The 20,264-nt window shown below is 41.3% G+C and overlaps 2 protein-coding genes across 3 annotated transcripts in view; one reads left to right on the top strand and one right to left on the bottom strand.

Annotated features, from left to right (window-relative positions):
* The window catches only part of PRPSAP2 (phosphoribosyl pyrophosphate synthetase associated protein 2), a 598,092-nt gene extending 597,333 nt beyond the window's left edge, over positions 1-759 (bottom strand). Inside the window, exon 1 of the mRNA XM_085628991.1 lies at positions 741-759. The gene's annotated coding sequence lies outside the window, so the exon portion shown is untranslated. The remainder of the gene's footprint in view (positions 1-740) is intronic.
* SHMT1 (serine hydroxymethyltransferase 1) overlaps positions 1-20,264 on the top strand; it is a 174,822-nt gene that overhangs the window by 1,138 nt on the left and 153,420 nt on the right. The window contains exon 1 of one of the 2 annotated variants that reach the window (XM_085628983.1): positions 970-1,025. The exons of the other annotated variant lie outside the window; for it this stretch is intronic. The gene's annotated coding sequence lies outside the window, so the exon portion shown is untranslated. Of the gene's footprint in view, positions 1-969; positions 1,026-20,264 lie in introns of those variants that run through there. 2 annotated transcript variants of the gene reach the window in all.

Below are 20,264 nucleotides of genomic sequence, written 5' to 3'. Positions count from 1 at the left end.
AAGCCCTCGGCAGAATCGATTCCGAAAGGTACTTGCAATAGCGAGAGCAACGCATGCGCTGCTTTCGCCAGGCGAGACCTAAGAATAGGACAGTAATATCCCTGATCCATTATTGACATGTGGATTTTTTTTACATTTTGCTCTGTCTTTGTGGAATCAAATACACACACAGTTGCAGACAGAAACAACACACACAGGTAATGAACTTCGAGACTGACAAGAATATTAAACAAAAAATGATTTGACGGGTTTGATGTTTTGCTTAATTCACATTGAAATATAGAAAAAGTACGCGAAATATGAACTAAATATTCCCTTGCAAATAATTGGACTCCTTTCTTATTTAGTCATACCCGAATGGCATCGTATTATTCTTACCCATAGTATATATACACTGTAGATGGCTAGGGCAGGTAAAACATTTTAAGGCAGTGTATTTTTTTTTGCAGCCCTTAGGGATTAAAACCAATAAACCGACTCTTGTGATGCTCCAGCAGAATACATGCCAACAGACCCGATTCCGGCGGGAGACTCCCGATTTCAAAACATAAAATGGCTTTATTTCAGTTGGCTTCCGCCCAGAATTGCACTTTCTATGTGAAGGAATAGGGAAAATATATTCCCCTGATTTCTTTCAAACTCTCCCTATTTGCAGCTTGAAAATGTTGGCATGTATGCAGCAGATCGTAGATTGCAAGCAGTGCCTACTCGCCCAACTCATCCCCGATAGCTTCATTTACCTCTAATATGGCGGTCTCCGTTAGTCCAGCGCGGTTCAGTGTTTAAAACTACAACGTGCGCAATAAAAGTCTCAAGAAAGGAGCGAGGTCACTCTGGTTAGTTCCACTTCCACCCCCTTGTTGATTGGCTGCTGTAAGCCGTAGAGGCCGTTGATAGGCTTAATACAATATCTGTCAATCTCAGTTGTTCGGCCCCTTTTCACTGTCTCTGAAGCAGGGAAACTTTCCCGGGCTCTTTCGGTGCTCCGAAGCTTCTACCGGTTGTGTTAGGGCCAAAGCCTTCCAGTAAGTAAAATGCGTTTAATAATACAATGCTGTAGGATGCGATTAATACAGTGTTGTAGAATATGCAGCAACACCGGGCAGAGGTTGAAATAAGACCACGTGTTTTGAGAAGCCGTTTGCAATTAGACCAGGTCCTGGGCTTCCTTCCCACGTTTGCAGGGCGTCTTAGAAAATATTATGTCATTGTATTAATATGGTGCTTACTGCAATCGATAAATCGTTGAAACGCTTTACTGCGAGTCGCACGCTATTCCAGAGCCCTTTCTGCTAAAATCTGTAATATTCCGTTGTAGAGACTTTGTAATGATCATCGTGGCTTGGGCAGACGGCAGACCTACACACAGGGTTTATAGTCTTACTGAGTTACAAAGAAATGTGTGCTCCTTCAATTTACTTTTTTTGTTTGTACCCGAAAGTCTGTTTTTTTAAATTTAATTGTCCGTTTGCTCTTACGCGTCCTTACAAGTGCCCCCCTTTAGTTTGCGTGAAACACTTTCCATCTTTTTTACATTTTTGTTGCGTATTGCCTTATGGCAACTTCAGTCCGATATCGTCTAGTACATAAATGGGAATGAACGTACTGGTATCTGGATCTTCCATTGTCAATCATCTCGATTTTTGTTGTGATTGTTTTATTTTTGGATTCTTTCAGGTAAGGTATATTACCTGAAAAACGATCACTGGGGTGTATTTTTCCAGGTCTGGAATTTCCTTATACACATCGGTATTAGAAATTGTGCACTTTGAATTGGATACAATGGAACTAAATCAAATCTACAAATGCCAGACTACGTTTATTAAAGGAAAGGTTAGGACTGGGAACGGTGTCAGTGATATAGAGCTCTCTCTTAAGGCCAAGGAAGCATGGTGTTTAATGCTTTCATAACCTTGCATTCAGGAATTTAGACGGCATGTTCCTGGTCTCTTTTTAAATAACTATTTTTGGGGAGTAGGGCTTTAACCCAGTGACCCATGTTTTGAAACTAGTTTCCTCTTGGATTGTGATGCTGCCAGTCATTAGGAACTTTTGACACTCTCTGAAGGCTTTTAGTTGGCAAAAACCACACCATGAGACGTTCAGTGGTATGTGTGCATCGTAAATTGTAAGTTGGGCATAGCTGTACGTCAAAATGGGTTAGGAGTTGAAATAAAGAAGGTGAGTGGGGCCTTGGAATGATGGAATGCTTTGTTGTTTGTGGGCTCAAACCTGGAAAATGCCATACTGTATTTCAAGTAATGCTGCAGGATATGAATGCGCTTTGGCCAGGCTAAAGCCTGGGGGAGCCTATTCTTGATACATAACCGAGTTTGTCTTTGCCTAAGTGGTACGCAGTGTTACAACTGGTTCACTTCTTGAAGGTCCTCAGGCAGTCCACTTCCGCCCCGCCTGGCTTAGCAAGGTGCTAGAGTCAAATGCTGCCCCCCCCCCCTACAGCCTTCCACAGCTTTCAAGTGTAAGGCATCATTACTGCATGCTAAATACGACATAGAATATGCTGTCTTCATTTTCACTGTCATTTAAAACGTCAGTGATGTGCGCACTTTGAGACACCAGTGGTGCCCCTGTGAGTGAGTTAGGGGAACGCCGTAGCCCTTAGGTCTTTGAGGTGAAGTGCAGGGCGCAGGTGTATGCTCAGATGAACTTGCATCTTGGGTGCCTGGCTGTTCCCAGACCACCTGTTGCTGTGTGAGGTTATATCGGATGTTTCTCTCTGTTAATTCTTTATCACGTTTTAGTTACTTTATATTTTAATGATCTTCTTAATGTTCTATGTTCCTCAATCCCTTTTCTGTGCAGTGTCATGCCACTGGCTGTGAATCATAGTACAACAGCCTTATAATATTTGTCCCTGTGTGGAAACCGAATTTGCATGTTCATAATATACATTATCTAGTCAATGTGTAGGAGTTATAAATTCAGTTATGCAGGGTAGCTTCGCCGGTAAATCTTACTGCTTTTCCAACCAGCAGCAAGCACTTTCAAAACCAGTGGCTTCCACATTAAAGTTATTTCCTAAAATGATCTACTGTTAAAGGGTTGCACCTCTTGATAAACCAGACAGACAGTCTAGCCGATTTGGCCTGTGGTAAACCTCATTTCTCAGTGTATGTGCTTGACCTTTGATATCTGGATTGGCAACCAACTCAGTACACAGACCTGTGTGTCTCCTTGAGAAGTTAATATTTAATATTTTGTTTAGTTCTGTCTGTGAAACCAGCCAGTTGGTGGCAGGTTCAAGAGAATTGCCTCCCCATGGTGGTCATTGTGAAAAAAAATGATCACCACTTATCTGTTTTATTGCTTGGTCTTAACAGACCGTATAGGGTCTTCAGCTTTATTTTCAATTATGCTCAAATCTACTCCTTATTGCAATCCCTGGGTACGGACTAATGTTTGTGTAAATGTTTTCAAGTTTAAATGTTGACGTTTGGTGAGGTATAAAAAAAAAAAAAAAAAGCTGCAAGGCAGTCACAGAAAGAAATCTCATTGGAGCACAGTGTGTACTAGTTACAAGTACGTTTGCCTTGGAATGTTTTACGGGTGAGAATATTTCAGTTTGAATAGCTTTGTCTGCATATTATAATGTCTTGACACCTACTGATGTAACCCTAATGCACCTACATGTATGAAACAAACCCCACTTTTAGACACAGTACTGTAAACTTGATTTGTATTGGCCACGTTTCTGTCTTTATTGCTCCAATTCCTATGCAAACAAAAGGAGTTGCTATAGCCCTTCCCCACTCAGTGACGATGCTCCTATTTCTAAGTATTGGCTGATTGTGTGGTGTCTGCCTAAAATAAGTTCTCACTGGAAATGTCTGTGCCTTCTAAAGACTTTTAAACTGTTGTTTTATAAATGGGCATTGTTAGTTCAAAATGGCAGTCACTCAAGTCAAATTTTGGGCAAATTGCTAGTCTCGTCAGTGTGTCGTTATCGCATTGTTATATTACAATGTACTTTTGAGGTGGCTCTCCTGTGGTAATTTTCAGATGCATTCTTTCATTTTTTGTGAGTGGGATGAAGGGTGAGTGTCTGGGAGCATCGAATGGCAGACGGGAGTGTGAAAAATATTCCACAGCTTGATCTTTAGCATGGCTGGCACACCTGCAAACGTGGTTTGCTCCTTAAAAAGCACATATTAATAGAGTTTGAAAATGTATTCTCCTTGCAGCTCATGGTCAAATGCCTATCCAAGTAGCTTTTCTTTTTCAGTATGGCATTTCAATCTTACATTTCTGGACAACCCCCAAAAAGCATTCCTAGTAATATTGACATGTCCTTATAGGATTGGTCTCTTCCCCAAGCCAAGATAGAACATGTTGCGCCTCAGTTCAGTAGAGATTAGCTCCCATTCATTTTCTCTTCTAAGTAGTAATCAGGTTTGATAGCCTTATTTTGTTTAAACTTTTAGAATTATTTTGGTCTTTGTATGGATACCTCTTTAGGCACTTGGTCACTAGTTTGGCCCCTTTTCCCCAAAATTTCAATATCTTTTTTTAAAAACGATTTTGTTAGCTGGGCACCTTTAAAACACTTGTGTTGTACAAAGCGATTTATGGGGAACTATTGCAGGAAAAAATGCCACCCACTCCCAGGGAAGAATAGAGTACTAGGATGGTTTATTTCATGTCTTTATTGTGTTTTATAAAGCGCAAACATGACATCACTGTATCAGAACGCTATAGTAAGAGCTGATGAGGGTTGCAGTAAAGTAAAAACACTTGTCACTTAAGCTATTCTGTACATAGAATTCGAAGAGCAAGGTATAACACAATAGGATACAATATCGAATAGGGTGAAATGACAGTTTATAAATAGTTCTCTTATGACACATGTTTCATGTTTTTCTAGCAGTAAGGCTTTGGCTCGTTTCTGGAAAAGCCTTAGTGAGGTAATGTCTCTAGTTGAGGGAGGTAGGGAGTTAAAAATTGTTGGGGCAGACTTGGCAAAAGTGTGTCTGTAATTTTTTTAATTTTTTTTTAATCTGGGTAGTTCTAGTATGAGGTATCAAGCAGTTCTAGATTCTCTTCCGCCTTCTGATAGCTTGATCTTATTCGCCATGTATTTAGGACCAGAATTGTGTAGGACTTTGTGTGTCATGCATGCAAGCTTCATTTGGATCGTAGCTTCAACTGGGAGCTATTTGATGGCCCTGAGGGATGGGGAAATGCGATCATAACGAGGTGTGCCTGTTAAGTCTTGCTGCCGCATTTTTTGTTGCTTTCTTGGGGCTAGGCTGGCTTTAGGTAGCCCTAAGAGTGTGGCATTCGCATAGTCCAGTCTTGACAGGACTAGAGATTGAACTGCTGTTTTGAAGTCTCCAAGCGGTATGAAGGATTTTAGTTTTCTTAGAAGTTTCAGATGTAGGTTAGCTTTTCTGGTTGCAGCTTGTATGTGAACTTGCATGTTTATATTTTTGTCTATTATGATACCAAGTCACAGATGGTTGGGGTGCAGTTTAGCAATTTGATGTTAAGAGGCTAATGTTGTGGTTGTTGGGATCTAAGGTGTGGGGAGAAAAGAATGACTTCAGTTTTCAGTGGATTTCGTTTTAGATAGTTGTGTGCCAGCCAGTCTTGTGTTTTCCTCAGGGAGTCATTCAGTATCTTGATATCTTCCTGAGTGTAGAGATGTAGAGTGGAGTTTCATCAGCATACGTGTAATATGAAATTTTGGATTGTTTAAGGATTACAGTAAGTGGTTCCATGTATAGATTAAAGAGCGTTAGTGAAATTCTAGATCCTTGTGGAATGCCCCTGTCTGCTACATCAGACAGGGGGATGCCTATTTTTGCTCTTTGTCGTTTTCTGCAAGAAGGTGGTGTCCCAGTTAAGGACTGCCCCTGATTGGCCTGTTCTGAATTCAAGCATTTCTCAGACGTGTTTGTGTCTGACTGCTTCGAACTCCACTTATGAATCTAGAAGTGTTAGGAGACAGGATTTGTTTTGGTCTAGTGATGTTTATATATCATCTAGGATGTTTAGAATGGTGACCTCTGTATTGTGTCTAGGCCTGAAACCTGATTGGTGGTAGTCAAATAGGTCAAAATTCTTGATGTGGTTGCATAGATGATTGTGGGTGCATTTTTCTACCAATTTAGTGAGAAAAAGCAGACTGGATACTGATCGGAAGTTTGTCTTTCTGTGTTTCTTTTTTTTTTTTTTTTTTAGTAAGGGAGATACTTGCCCATCTAAAGGTATTGTGTGGGGATCCTTGTTGGAGACATGCATTTACTATTTTCGTCCTTAAGAGAGTGACGGATTGGTGGAGCTCTTTCAGTAGGTGGGTGGGAATGGGTTTGTCGAAATTGAGTTAGGTTTCATTGGTGAATGGTTTTTTGGGATTTCACCCATAGAAAGAGATCTGAAACTGTTCCAGAAGGCTCAGTTTTTCTTGGGACAGTTGGGTTGTGTTGGTCAGTATTCTTGTTGTGAGAGTGGGGTTGATGGCTTCCCCAGGTTGGGTACTAGCTTGCCTGGGAATAGAGTTGCTTATGGTTGCAATTTAATCTTTAAAGAAGGTGGAGGAGTTGTTACAGGTGTCCGTTAGGTTGTTTGCAACTTTTCCCTTTTTTTATTTATTACATCATAGTTTTCTGGGCCTGTTCTTCGCTCTGCCTAGTTGAGATCTGATCGTTTGTTGTTTTGGCATTCAAGATACCATTTTTTGTATGAGATTCTGTGCATTCTCAAATGTTTGAGGTGGGTATTGTTTGGGTCTTTCCTCCAAGTCCTTCCAGATGTCTTAGTTGTCTTCTTTCATAGTTTAGGTTTTGGTTGAACCACTGTACTGAAGTTTTTTTTCTTTTGCATTTTTAGACGTAATAAAACAGCATTCTGTATTGTCAGTCATGCTGCTGTTGTAGAGGTGCGTCAGTTCTAGAACCGATGTTTGGTGTGTCCGCGATGCCAGAGAGGTTTGGCATAGACCCACCAGTTCTGTTCTGTTTACATGTCTGTAATCCCTCGCCAATGTTTTGTCCCTTCTCGTTTGACCCTTGATATTAGTTTCTTATGCGGATATTTGGAAAATAACTTGCCTGTGGTCTGGCCAGTCTCTTGGGGTGATGTCTAGCATGTTTACTGAACCAGGTTTAACGATGATGTGATAAAGGGTGGCACCTGTGTTGTGGTGTTTCATTGCATCCTTTAATCATATTATGGTCCTGGAGCACGTTACTGATTGCAGCCACTGTGGTGTCTTTGTCATTAATCCAGTGCAGGTTAAAATCCCCTACTCGTATTGTATTAGTGAGTGAAGTAGCATTGATTGTGATCGTCTCCATAAGTTGCTCCAGGAAGTCTGTGTTGTTACCCGGTGGACGGTATAAAAGGATTGTTTTCGCTAGCAGTTTTGTTTCAAGCTTGAGATTATCAGAGTGTTTATCTCTTCTTCATAGAGGTGATTGTTCGTTCTTCTTGGCTGGCGAAGCTTGTTGTCTCTAAGTCATCTGCTGTTGTAAATATGTTTTCTGCTAGATAGGGAGTTAGTGTACTTGGTAGTGGGCGTGTACATCTTCTCTAGGGTGAGTAGAAGTGTCCTGACTTTCTTCTTGGCCAGTTCTAGGTTTTTCCTCGAGTAGTTGCAAGTTGTCATTGCTTTGCAGGTAGTTTGTGTATTGGGCACTGACGAACTTGCGTTACTGTTCTGTGTGAATATTTGCAGATTGTAATCTGTCTGGGTTTTTGTTTCCATCACCCGCTCTTTGTCTGGGGGATGTTTCTTGGTAACTAACCCCCTTCCTGTTGTTGAGCAGTTGCTCTTCGGGCTGAGAGAGTTATTTGAAGGAAGGTCTTGTTGGGGCTTCTGTGGGGCTGTATAGACTGCAGGGCTACCAACGCTTGTCGTTTGGTGTAGTTCTTTGGTCGAAGTTAGGAGGTTTAAGGTAATGGTTAGTAGATCGGGGTGCTCCTTGGGCACTAACCCTATTCCTGCTGTTGAATAGGTGCTCCTTGGGCTGATACAAAAATAACCTGGTTAAACAGAACACATTATAATCTTTATACCTTTTATATATCAAAGCGGGTATTGTATACTCCTAGGCATGGCTATGCAGAGTTATCTAGTCATGCCTACCTCTAAGTGTTCCTCATTTAAAAATGATCAACCATCCACAGCTAATCTCACACCCACCAAAGAAAAAAATGAGAAAAGTCAGAAAGTGCCTCACGTAAGCACCACCCATGCAACTACTGGTTGGCACTCACCAGTTTGCTCGTTCTGTCATCATCGGCAACTTTCTTGACACAAAAGAAAGACGTGTGACCTAATTCTTAGGCTCATGTGAAGTTGTGAGAAAATATAATAATATTGTGTCGATGATGGTGTTATCTATCATATGCCTAAGCCCCGTAGTGTGAAAAAATCTCCTAATTAAAAGTGAGTTGTGAACAACTATTCCACACATTCTTTATTTCAGTTGTGTCCACACTCGGTTAAAAGAAACAGCATGTTTATATCATATTAACTTGAATGGCAGACATGTTACATTGCTCAAACACTTTTTGGCAATTTCATCAGGGCACAGGAACGCATCTCCACCTCACCGATGCTTTGGATCTGTAGTGGTTGACTAAGAATATAAAAGAGAGAGTGATAGTGCTAGAGACAAAGAAAAAACAGAGATTGTAAACAGTTATCATGTGTTGACACTTTCAAATTGTGACACATCTCATATATATATAGTGTCTTTACATAATAACATAATTACCGGGTGGTTGCCGGGAGGACTCTTACCAGCAACTCACCGATGAGGCTAAGAGTTAGCCTCCCCCGCAGGATATAGTGCAGCACCAAACAACGTACCTGCAAACGAACATGAATACTATTTTACCATCCTCATCCCAATGACGTAATAGCAGAAAAGTTTCAACGCGCCTCTTGTATCATCTAATGGCTAAAGTTTAGAGGTGTATTCAAATGTACACCCCATCTACACTTATTTCCCCCCAAAATATATATTTTTTTTAAACAATCTTCCTAAAGGAATTGAGGACCAGAAGTGTGAGCCATTGCATGTCATTAAAAATGCCCATTTGTTTAGCCTGCTGTTGAAATCCAGAAGCGTCCCGCTCACCTGCTAGTTGTAGCGAAACAGAAGATGATATAGGCGGCCATCTGTGATCGGATGGCCTCCCCACTTAATGCTACGCCGACAGTCCACGCTCCGATGTTCCTCAAGTGCTGAAGACTAGAGTGCCCTGTAAAGTACCGGACCGTGACCCGGAAGTTGGGGGGGTGGAGGGGACCCCCTCCCTATTCACTGGATGAAGACAGGCGGCGTCCCAGTTGATTGGTAACCGCGGGCAAGGGAGATGATTCTCCATTCTCAGAGGCCACTCCCTGATCCCGGAAGGGAAAGAAAAAATTCTGGTTTACTTGATAACATTGCAGCAGTTCTTACCACCACCGAGTTATAATACTCGATCATTGCGGGCACCATCTTTTAACAAGTTTCCCTTTCTGTAATCTGCACCTCTAGTGTTTCCCAATTAGTTCATGCTTCTAACCAACATGGCATGGTAAAGGCACAGAACCGTGTGCTTCTAAACAAGCGATGTAAAGGTGCCTCAATTTCTGCCTAGATTTGAAAATCCCGGGGATGACAAACCATAGCCCGCGTGTCCCACTATTAAGATTGTCTTCTAAGCAATGGCTGTGTAGTCGTATAAATGCACCGTTCTAAAATATTGCCTGCATTAGCAGGTGTGTGAATTTTTGTCAAACTCCAGACCATAATTCACATTTCCTTTTGCGGGAAATAGAGTGAACCCACTGAATCCTGAACTCCAGGCATAATTCTACGTTGTAAGGGGTGTTTACCTCATAAAAAAGCAAGTTATCTGTAAAAGTCGACGGTGTGCATCATTTTGTAACATACTAGGTGAGTTTTACTAAGGGCAAGAATATCTGTTGACGCCCCTATGGCCAGATTGAAAAGTTTCGTACAGGTGGCCCTAAATCCACGGATATGTATAAGGGCTATCCCCATATATAGTGGCCTGGCCTGCACATATACCACTCAGGTTCCAACCCTTTAAAGCTGAAGTTCCTCCTGCCAGCGCCAAGAAAAAGCCATCTAGGTTTCCTCACTTTTTATATATTTTTTTTGTACCGCAGATTGGCCCATACTGGCGACAGCTTGCTAGTCCATTCTACCGATGGTGCCTAAGCAGTTGCGTGTATGTCATACATATTTATATTTCACCTCATTACAGCAGTCACAATTAGTGTGGCTGGTATCATTTACCCACCCTATTCTATTAAATAGTCCTTCAGACCCACCTGGTCTCCTTGTTCAGAAAAAAGATCCAGCGAGCTTCCTTGCGGACCAACATGTTCTCAATTGCATGTGTTTCTCCTGTCACTCTTTCCAAGACTGTCCATTTCAAATCCCTGCAGTTATTGCTTGCTTCTTGAAAATGATGGGTAAGACATGTAGTGAGTTTTCCTGCTTTGAGAGTGCTGATATGTTCTTGGACCCGCACCTTGATTTTCCTTGAGATAAGATCAATATATTGTAGCCCACAGTCGCAAGTCAGGCAGTAAATACCCTTGGTGGTATTGCAATTGCTGAACTTGTTTTGAAACCAGATTCTGCCATCCACCAAAGTGACACTCTTAGACACTTGAGTCACTTTGCACACTGTGCAATTCCCACACGGGAAATGTCCATGATGGAACCCGTTTCCTGTTATCGTTAATTATGTTGACGAGTATGGACCAACCGGTCCCTTAAGTTAGTTGTTCTTTTGAAGGGAAATCTCGTTTAGGGCATTTTCTTCGGTCCTATATCCAACAAGTGCCAATGTTTCCTGATGATTTGCCTATTTCTGGTAGACAGGGGGTCGAAAGTAGTCATAACTGGGAGGCACTCGTCTTTTTAGTTCTTCTTCTTCTTTCCAAGAGTACTTCTGTATTATTCAATGCTCTCTTATGTGCCCTCTTGATCATCTTCGGGGGTTAAGCTCTTTCTATGAGGCGTTTGACAAGACTCTGTTTGTTCAACATACATCCCGGTGTCAGTATAGTTCTGATGGTATCTAAAAAAACGGACCCATCGGGAGATTATTCCGCAGTGCCCTAGGATGGAACGACCTGTAATAAAGAAGCGATTGTCTGTCGGTAGGTTTCTGGTGGACAGTGGTGTAAAGTTTCTGACAGAAATTCGCTTCTGCATTACCGGTCGTTTCCATCCTAGGGCACTGCAGGATACTCTTTTGATGGGTCAGTGTATTAGATACCATACGAACTGTACTGACACCAGGATGTATGTTGAACTATCTTGAGAGCCTTGTCAAACGCCTCATGGAAAGAGCTTACCCCCCGAAGATGATCAAGGGGGCACGTGAGAGAGCATTGAATACTCCAAGAGAGGTACTCCTGGAAAGAAGTAGAACTAAAGATGAGTGCCTCCCAGTTGTGACTACTTTTGACCCCCAGTCTACCAGAATTAGGCAAATCATAAGGAAACATTGGCACTTGTTGGATATAGGCCCTTGTTGGATATAGACCCGAAGAAAATGCCCTAACCGAGATTTGCCTTCAAAAGAGCAACTAACTTAAGAGACCGGTGGTCCATACTAGTCAACATAATTCACGATAACAGGAAACGGGTTCCGTCATGGACCTTTCCCGTGTGGGAATTGCACAGTGTGCAAAGTGACTCAAGTGTCTAAGAGTGTCACTTTGGTGGATGGCAGAATCTGGTTTCAAAACAAGTTAAGCAATTGCAATACCACCAAGGGTATTTACTGCCTGACTTGTGACTGTGGGCTACAATATATTGATCTTATCTCAAGGAAAATCAAGGTGCGGGTCCAAGAACATATCAGCACTCTCAAAGCAGGAAAACTCACTACACGTCTTGTCCTTCATTTTCAAGAAGCAAGCCATAACTGCAGGGATTTGAAATGGACAGTCTTTGTAAGAGTGACAGGAGAAACACATGCAATTGAGAACTTGCTGGTTCGCAAGAAAGCTCGCTGGATTTTTTCTGAAAAATTAGACCAGGTGGGTCTGAAGGACTATTGAATAGAGTAGGGTGGGTAAATGATACCAGCCACACTAATTCTGACATGCTGTAATGAGGTGAAATCTAAATATACATGACATACACGTAACTGCTTTGGCACCATCAGTAGAATGGACTAGCAAGCTGTCGGCAGTATGGCCAATGGGAAACCTAGATGTCTTTCTCTTGGCGCTGGCAGGAGGTACTTCAGCTTTAAAGGGTTGGAACCTGAGTGGTATATCTGCAGGCCAGGCCATTATATCTGGGGATGGCCCTTATAATTGTCCGTGGAGTTACGGCCTCCTGTAAGAAGCTTTTCAATCTGGCCATAGGGGTGAACAGATCTTCTTGCCCTTAGTAAAACTCACCTGGTATGTGACAGAACGATGCACACCCTCGACCTTTACAGATAACTTGCTTTTTTATTAGGTAAACACTCCTTACAATGTAGAATCATGCCTGCAGTTCAGGATGCGGTGGGTTCACTCTATTTCCTGCAAAAAGATATGAGAATTATGGTCTGAAGTTTGACAAAAATTCACACACTTGCTAATGCAGGCAATATTTTAGAACAGCGTATTTGTACGACTTCACAGCCATTGCTTAGAAGACTATTTTAATGGTGTGACACGCGGGGCGATAGTTTGTCATCCCCAGGATTTTTAAATGTAGGCGGAAATTGAGACCCCTTTACATCGCTTCTTTATAAGCACACAGTTCTGTGCCTTTACCATGCCATGTTGGTTAGGCGCATGTACTAATTGTGAAGCACTCGAGGTGCAGTTTATAGAAAGGGAAACTGTTAAAAGATGGCGCACGCCATGATCGAGTATTATAACTCGGTGGAGGTTAGAACTGTTGCAATGTTATCGAGTAAACTGGAATTTTTTCTTTCAATTCCTGGGTCGGGGAGTGGCCTCTGAAAATGGAGAATCGTCTCCCCTTGCCCGCGGTTACCAATCAACCAGGACGCCGCCTGTCTCCATCGGGTGAATGGGGAGGGGCCTCCCTCCCCGACTTCCGGGTTGCAGTCCGGTACTTCACAGGGCGCTCGAGTCTTTGGCGCCTGTGGAGCATCGGAGCGTGGACTTCCGGCGTAGAGGTAAGTGGGGAGGCTTTCCGATCACATCTTCTGTCTCGCTACAACTAGCAGGTGAGCGGGACGCTTCTTGATTTTAACAGCGGGCTACAGAAAAGGGCATTTTGAATGACATGCAATGGCTTACACTTCTGGTCCTCAATTCCTCCTGGAAGATTTTTTTTTTCTTCATTTAGATTTTTGTGGGAAATAAGTGTAGATGGGATACATTTGAATACACCTCTAAACTTTATCCATTAGATGATACTAGAGGCGCGTTGAAACTTTTCTGCTATTAAGTCATTGGGAAGAGGATGGTAAACAGTATTTATGTTCATTCGCGTGTACGTTGTTCTGTGCTGCACTATAACCTGCAGGGGAGGCTAACTCTTAGCGTCATCGATGAGTTGCTTATAGGAGTCCACCTGGCAACCACCCAGTAATTGTTATTATGTAAAGGCACTATATATGAGATGTGTCACAATTTGAAAGTGTCAACACATGAAAACTGTTTACAATCTTCTTTTTTTTTTTGTCTCTGGCACCATCACTCTTTCTTTTATATTCTTATTCAACCACTACAGAGCCAAAGCATCAGTGAGGTGGAGATGCGTTCCCCATGCCTTGATGAAATTGCAAAAAGTTTTTGGGCAATGAAACATGTCAGCCGTTCAAGTTAATATGGTCTAAACATGCTGTTTCTTTTAACAGTGTGGACACTATTGAAATAAAGAATGTATAGAAATTGTTGTTCACCACTCCCTTTTAATTGGGAGATTTTTTTCACCTTTTTCACTTTATAGGGCTTTGACACATGACACCATCATCTACACGTTATTATTTTTTCTCACCACTTCTCACGAGCCTAAGAATTGGATCATACGTCTTTCTTTTCTGTCAAAGTTGCAAATGATGACAGAACGAGCAAACTGGTGAGCACCAACCAGTAGCTCCATGGATTGTGCTTACTTGAGGCACTTTCTGCCTTCTCACACATTTTTTCCTTTGGTGGGTGTGAGATTATTAGCTCTGGATAGTTTATCTTTTTTTAATGAGGAACACTTAGAAGTAGGCATGACTAGATAACTCGGCATAGCCATACCTAGGAGCATACAATACCCGCTTTTATATAAGGTATTAAGATTATAATGTGTTCTGTTTTAACCAGGTTATTTTTGTATGAGTTGCGTTAGTGGAGGGCCATCTGGTTATATCCCGTCTCTTGCTCCTTATTTTCTTATTGACACAAGCTCCTCAGGCTGACACAGCTGTTTGTAGAGGGGTCTAGTTGGGGTGTCTGTGGAGCTGTGTAGACTTCAGGGTGGTTGTGCTATCCAGCAGATGCATTTGGCTAATAATCCACAACCTCCTAAACTGACTTCATAGGATTAAGATTGTCCCTATAAATGTAATTGACAATGTGCTCCGTTAACTTTTCTTTATTTAGTGCAGAAAGAAGTACACTTCCTCCTAAATGTCAGGTTCTTCTTGCAATTCAGTACTTGGCGGCAAAAGGAGTTATCTCCAAGGAAATGGTCATATCTCTTAAGTTTCCCATTCCTAGTTGTTCTTTTCTATGTTTTTATCTCAGTTAATTCCTATACATAGAAGGTCTTTGCTTCAAATCACTTGGGGAATTTTAGCACTTGTAAACCTTTAATAATTAGATTTAGATTTTGTTCCATTTATTTTTGATTCGTCAACGTCGAGTGACTGAATCTGCCCTGGAAACGGCCATTTGAGGGAGAAATGTATTTTAGTGAAAAATCCACCAATCTCTGTTTGAGATAGTGAAAGTTCTGCTAACCAGCATAGGCACTGGGAACTTCATCTAAAGCTGGAGTACATTTGAAATGCCGACATAATGGCGTCCACAACATGCTAGTGTGTATCCTAGCACGAGGGGGCAAATTCCTTAGCTTTTCCTGAAAGCCTGCTCCCATTTCCCTTGTGGCCTCTCCTGGTTATAACCCTGACAGGAGGGGTTGTCCTGAGTTAACTTTTTCCTGCTTAGAATACGTTGAATCAGTGTCAGTAACTTGATCCACACAGGCAAAATTGCCACCTTGTTTGTGTTCTCCTTATTGTTACCAAAGAAAAATTGTCCATGGCTTCTTTACACCGGTTTAGCATAGAAACTGTCCCAGTAACTACAATATGGATACATCAAAAAGGCAGTTTTTCTGCCTGTGTCGATTCAATAAATTATTTATCCATCCAGACCCCATAAGGACAGCTCGTTGCTGGGTGTTATTTTTTTGTTCCTGTTTACAATATATGTAATTTGAATGCACAAAGGAGTAATGAAGCCACAAACAAACTTTTCCCGTAATAATAATAAGTATAACACAAATAAGGCAGGGTCTTTCCCGTGTGAAGCAAATTACTGACATTCTACATATTCTAAGCAGTAAAATTGGGAGCCAGGCATAAACCCTCCTTATGGGGTCCGGATAGATAAAAGGTTTTGAATTCGTATAGTGGAAAGGAGATAAAGAGCTCCATCATATCGAATCGGATTCGAGAAACCGTGTCATGAAAGGAAAAAAAATAAGATTGTTGTACGATTTAGCTACATATGATTTTTATTGTTTGGAAGATTTCACATTGTCGTGATGAAAGTGGTTTGTTAATCATGTTATGCTAGCGCAATGGATCGACTAGCACAGAGGATTCATTGTTTTCTTCACATTAGTGAAATTAAATAGTGACTGGGTTCATTCAACATTTAATGATGAGAAATATGAAAGTTCTAAAACCGAAATAGTTGTGTTTTTTAAATGTGATCTTACAGATGATTATGAAACTTGTATTTTTGTGTATGGATTTGCTCAAAAACAAGGTAATGCATTCTTTATATTCGTTTATTTTGCACATTGTCATTGGATATCTTAGTTTTGAATACATTTTAATTACATTAACAACAAGTTTTCCAGAAAAAGAATACACAACCTCCACTCTCCATAAACCTCCCCTTCCTTCTGGGAACACCTCCTCCCCACAGAAGCACCCCTTGTCAACCACTATCACTCCACCGCCTCCACACCACATTTTCGATAGTTACGGCACAGCTTGCACCTCGCATTGCGGACTCAGATAGTCCCTCTGTCTCCCAAATAGCTATGTAAAATTCTTCAATTTTCGAATGTTCTGGAATACGTAGGGCCCTTAATCTTTTCAGGCATTTAAGTTCATTGAAGTCTTTTTTTTTTTTTTTTTTTTTTTTTTTTTTTTTAAAGCATTGCAGTAGTGGCCCCCATTGTTCAGTAAAGTCTTTCATTTTCATCTTTAGCCAGCTTTTCCATTCCCAGCAGACCGACACAAGCGTTCAGCCTCCAAGGGTACTATACTATGTCCCCACAATGCCAATATTATTTAATTGGCAGCCAGTCACAGTAGGGATTGTAGTCTTCCTCTCCTCCCCCTCTCCCCTCCGTGGGTAGCATGGATCATCCTGGTGGCCCAGGAGTCTAACCTCTGGGCCACGGGTTAGCTCCCAACCTATAATCTGGTGTATCGCTGGGAGGACTCCGTCCTAGAACCCCTGGATCCTCGTGTATGACCACAAGATATGAGTCAGTGACCCCCCTCCCCTTAGCCTCTCCAGCATGCCGGGCTATGTTTTAAAAAAGAATTTAGCTGAGCTAGGCGCTGAGGTGTAAAGTGCCATCTGTAGAAGAGTAACATTAGATATCTTTGAATCCAGGAAAGGGTTATTTTTGTATTTTTTTTTTTTTTTTCTAGAGACCATTTTTGGTTTAGAGTGGTAGCTCTCATTTTGTTGAGTGATCCTCGGCCACGCTGGCGGGTGGGGGAGTGGGGCATATTTTTGTCCTTTTTATAAAGCCAAGAAGCCTGTCCATCCACAGTATGTTCTCCCTCTATGGAACTCTAATTAGAGCGGTACATCTGCTTTAGCCGCAGATGGAGAATTTTCTGAATTAAAAGGAGATGTAGGTCTTTAGAATAGGTGCTCAACTGCTGTTGGAGTGTTTTGTGAGTGAACAAGCATGTGAGTGCAGATTGAATTTCAAGACACATTTCTGGAGTGCATGTTGATAAAGAGCGAACTGCTCAGTCTAGTTGTTAATTCTACCTAGACCTCTAGTTTTAGGAGTCCGGGTTGGGATCAGGGAAACCTTTACCAGGAATATCCATTTAACATTTATGCTTTTACAACGAAATTCGTAGTAAAGGCATGTGTGGTACAGATTATGCATTGTAATGGCATTCACGTCACTGCATGCGTGGCAACGGAATGCACTTGTCCATCATACATTCCTCTAGTTCAACATCTTCCTTCACACGTTCCGGTTACACCCTGCTGTTTATACACCTATAAATAAATATAGCTTCTACTATTGCCATCTGTTTTTGTATAAACTAATTTGAGTTTATTTTGTATATTTGCTGGTTGACGGAAGCTTTTGGGTACAAATGGATAATCCTTGTCTGATAAACGGTGATTGTCTGTGTTCCGCAGGGCATTCCAACTACTAACACTGCCTCGCCCTTATTTTCCCATTACAACTTTGGTGAATGAGTGTGGCTGCTGTGGTGTGATTGTGCAATTATGAGGCTTCTTTGTAGTCGCACTTAGTGACACCTGCTGTAATTTTGTTTTTCCAATATTGATTAGTAGAGTTTGCTAATTAATTAACAAATTTACCTGATTTGTTTACCACTTCTGTGTCACTATTTGCGATGTAGAAGTTGCCCTGAAGGTAATGAACTGCTCATGTCTGCATGCCTTGCCCATGAATACTGCCCCTCCAGTTTCACCCCTCCCTTCTTGCCAATGATGGCACGGACTGGACCTCAAAAATATATTAGTAAAGCAGGCCATCCGTATATTTCAATCACTAGTTTAACATCATTTGCAGGGTTAAGCCCCGTTACCAATCTGGATTCTTCTTTCTTCCAGTGATTGATCATGTATTATTAGTTGAGGAGCAAATTCAATATTGCAAATTTAACTTGCATCAACAGTTTTAAGTTCATTCATTGAGTTGGGAGACATTTTGAAAATCTTTATTCTTATTGAAAGATTAGTAAATATCTTTTCTTTTGGTCGTTTTTACTTCAATTAGTCCATAAATCAAATAAGCTTACAGAAATCTCATTAAAAAAAAGAATGGTTAGAATAAAGCATCCAATATTGCATCAAGTGCATTCCATAAAAGAATAATTCCCTATTCAAATGATAAGCATCCGTGTTGTAGATTTGTAGAACTCATGATCAGTTCGAATTTTAAAGGAAAAGAATGAGATCAGAGAAGCACAAAGCCCAATTAAAGTAATAGAACTACCTGTAAAAAGTAGTTAATGAAACTCAGCCGAGTGTCAATAAAATCCAAGCAAAATCAGTTTACAGTTGTATAAGCAATGTCTCAAAAAACAAATAGCAAAGTGAGGCAAAACAGAAAACGGCAATAGCCACAACAGTCAAGGGTCTGGGTCTAGGACGGATTGAGTAAGGAAGCGTATCCAAAAAGCCTTGAAGCTAGTTGGGAACACACGCTAATATAAAAATCAAGAACACATATTGCAGACATTGTATCAGGCTACTTCATCCGTGGACCAATGTAATTGCACTATTCTCCTATGAGCAGGTTCAGCTCCTCCGTTCCTAAGATAATTGATGCGACTTGCAAACTTCATCACAAGGTTAGCTACAGACATTATTGCATAGTTAGACTCTGGAAACAGAAGACTTGGTTCCCATAGGCATTTGAGCATAGTTCGACCGTCTACATCTCGATTTTGTTTCACTGCGATAACAAAGAACTACACTAACTGAAAGACAAAATCACTGTTGAGTGAAGCATTCCAATTAATACGAACAAGAATTGTTGAAAATGCACAAGTTATTCTTTTCAAATTTAAATGAAACCTGAGAAAACCGGATGCTCTTCGTCATTTATGAATAAAAATGTTGCTTCTGAAAAATAATACATTTGTTAAACCGGTAACTAAAGACTGGGAGTATGCTATTCCTAGGGAGTTGAAAGGAGGAGAAGAAGGTGTCAGACCACGTCAGTTGTCAATAGGTGCTCGGAAGGGCAGGAAAGATACTGCTCGTCCAGGAATAGCTCTAATAAGGAGCAAGGGCCCTAACACACCCCAAGGGGTGTCATACTTTATGATAGGGCAGCTCCTCGTTGGGCCAGCGCTATAATGCCCAACGGGCCCCGCAGGAGGTCTCCTTGTTTTTGCCGTCATGAAGCTGGATGGTTTATGTGAGGGCAACCTATGTGAAGTGAGTAGAAGTGGGACTATGTGAAAGTGATTTTAAAAATGGCTCCTGGATTCTCCAAGAAAAATTTATTAGAGGTGTCCCTTGGCCATGGTTGAAAACAGATGCAAAAAAGTTGTGAACTGAGTGGGGAAAATTATACCTGTATCCGTTCAGGTGAGTTGTGCAAAGTGTCAACATGTTTCTTGCCTTTAGTAAAGTCCAAAAGGATCTCTGCAATTCTTCAGGACCTGTAATCCTTATCTACTCAAGGGGGAGGCTGAATGTGTGAAGAAAAGAAAAAAGTCAAGTCCCCATATGTCAGGATTTTATAGTAGTCCTAAGTGTGTGTGAACAGTCATGTGTGAGGTAATGAATCTATACCTTCTGGAAACAATTGGCACCTGGAGGATAAAACAAGAGTTACCAAGTAGTAGATTAGTACTTGAAAAAACATGTCCTGAGACACACTGGACTAAAAAACATAAAACATGGCGAAGAAGGGAGGGGTTGGCATGTGTCATGCCCAGGTAGTGCAAAAGAAGGGGGGGAGCAAGTACGCATATTGAATTAACATCCATTAAAGTGACATGGCATACACATTATGAAAAGTCAGAATTATCAAGGGTGTACACCCCGATTGTGTTGATAATGCAGACAAACCATGCAAATCCATCGTGGGTGTCTCTTGCGTAGAAGTCTACACGTGCAGCTAATGAGTCATGGTCATACCTGATGGTGATTACTAATGAGTGCATTGACCACATGCAGGTAAAGAACAGTTGGAGAATCCTATTTTAAACAACTGGTCTAAAACAAGCATTAAAAATGCAATAGTTTCGCCTTTAAGTTAAAGCCATTTGCTTTGCTATACAATACCATTAGCAAAGCAAATGGCTTTAACTTA

This window comes from Triturus cristatus, chromosome 10 (assembly GCF_964204655.1).
Source record: "Triturus cristatus chromosome 10, aTriCri1.1, whole genome shotgun sequence".
In the NCBI taxonomy this organism is placed as follows: Eukaryota; Metazoa; Chordata; class Amphibia; order Caudata; family Salamandridae; genus Triturus; species Triturus cristatus.
This window is presented reverse-complemented; position numbering and strand designations above follow the sequence as displayed.